The sequence below is a fragment of the Salmo salar genome, chromosome 05, assembly GCF_965601325.2.
Source record: "Salmo salar chromosome 05, fSalSal1, whole genome shotgun sequence".
Lineage (NCBI taxonomy): Eukaryota > Metazoa > Chordata > Actinopteri > Salmoniformes > Salmonidae > Salmo > Salmo salar.
This window is the reverse complement of record NC_138295.1, coordinates 86,657,735-86,660,000: the sequence shown is the minus strand read 5'-3', so window position 1 is coordinate 86,660,000 and position 2,266 is coordinate 86,657,735.

Sequence of the window (2,266 nt, the reverse complement as noted above, 5' to 3'; positions counted from 1 at the left end):
AGTGCCAGTGTAGGAAGTCCTGCTCCCTTTCTGCTTAGCTTGCTATTGTTTGTCATGTAGAACGATGTACAGGAAAGGAGAGGAGAGGAGAGGGAGAGGAGAGGAGAGGAGAGGAGAGGAGAGGGAGAGGAGAGGAGAGGAGAGGAGAGGAGAGGAGAGGAGAGGAGAGGTCTCCACAGGGACAGACAGGCCCATCTGCTACTGAGCATATTGTTGTCATGTCAGCACTTCTCTATGTCAGATACAACTCAGGACATTCCCAGTCTATGACTGCTTCCAAATGGCACCCTATTCCCTTGTATTAATTTTGACCAGGGCCTATATGGGACATACTCATACTGGACATTGACTAGTATTTCCTCATTTGTGTCATCAGAACGGAGATGCAGGCATGCAATCTGAGAGTAACAGAATAAAATCCCGATGGCAGCTCAGAGTGGGCTTTGGGGCTACAGGGAGGAGAGTCAACGGGATAGTTGGAAGACAATGGCAGGCAGCAGATCTGCTTCAGTGGGTTGGGGGGTGAAAGAGAGAGAGAGAGAGAGAGAGAGAGAGAGCCACAGTGATATGCTACAGTGGTGTTGAATCAGACACTGCTCATTTCAGTGCCATCATTGAAAAAATTGCATCCATTTTAAATAATTTCTCACTATTTGTTTCAAACATTTTTTCCATTTTAGAAAGTTTTTTCAAATCACTTCCTGAATTGACATCAGATCAAATTAACCCCAAACCCTGTCACGTGACCTGTACAGGGAAAACTGGTATCATGCAGGAAGCGGGCATTCACCATACTTGGGCTGTGTCATAAAGAAGTGCACTAAATACAGAATAGGGTGCCATTTTGGAAGCAGCCTCTGTGATATTTTGTTACTTTTTGCAGGGAACAAGGGTTAGGTACAGTACATAACCTAGACCTGGGTATAATGGTAAATGACTGTGAATACAATGCAGTAGTGTTGAGTATTCGTCAGGTTTGTCTGATTTCTGAATGAGTTCAACTGGGGCGCAGCAGCACTTGGTACAGGTCATTTAGTATGGCTGTACGTCAAACACTGATTTACTGACGGACACAAATCTTCAGCTGGCAGAAAAGAAGGGGGAGATTCCACACGACGACATCACATCTGTCCTCGTCTGTCGCCTCTGCATGCGTGTGTCTGCGCGCGCGCGCGTGTGTGTGTGTGTGTGCGTGTGCGTGTGCGTGTGCGCGCGCGCGTGTGTCGTCCCCATCTGAACACCCTCTTCCATCTGTGAAAAACACCTCTTCCTCCTGCCATTTCAGGGCTGCTAGATTATTCTCTGTCAGTCAGTCAGACAGTCAGCTGTCAGAGGTGGAAATGAGCAGATGTGGGAGTTGTCCTTCACTCATCAACTGTGACAGGCCTGGCTACCTTCGCCTGGTTCTGCTTGGCTGAACCTGCTATTTCTATTGTTGCGGAGCAGACAGCACCGAAGCTACCGCATTCCGCCTGGATGAAGCAATTAACTGGGAATGAGTGGATGGCTATACTGTAGTTAAACTCTCTACAGCTCCTCGTCTCCAGGAATCAGGAACTACTGGAGCGTTGCACCCCCAACTCCTTCTGAACACATGGTGTGTGTTCCAAAAGGCACCTTATTCCCTATAAAGTGCACTACTTTGACTTGGGCCCAAAGAGCTCTGGGAAAAGGAACTACACTATAAGGAATACTTGCCATTTGGGATGCAGCGATTACATGGCCTGGAGAGGAAAGGAAGTTGAGATCTCTGTATCATAATAATATGTAGTGTAAAATGGGAGATACCGACCCTTTGGAGCCTGGAGCTGACAGTAGGAGCTGATGTGTGATTTACTACTAACTCCTGGCTAGCAATGACTCTGTTGGACAGGTGAACAGAGTTTACAGCAAGCAGAGACACATCCCAGCTAGCGCATAACGTTCAGAGAACTATGTGTTTCTTAACGCTTGGCGAGAGCATAGATGTCTTATGGTTATTTTGCATGCAACCTTCCCACAACGTTCTGGGAATAGTGCAGGATAGCTGCTTGGCTTTGGAACATTCTCAGCACATTTAAGGAACTTTAAGGAACTTCTTTAACAGAACGATTCCTAAAAGTTCAAACATGGTTACATTTAATTTCCATTTTGGTAATGTTGTAGATACGTTCTCCAACTGATTTGACATTGGCAATGTTCTTAAATAGTTCAGAGAACATTAAGAAGCAACGTTTTTCCGTGGGAATTTCAGTACTTCAGCATAACGTTTCCTAAAGGTTTTCTC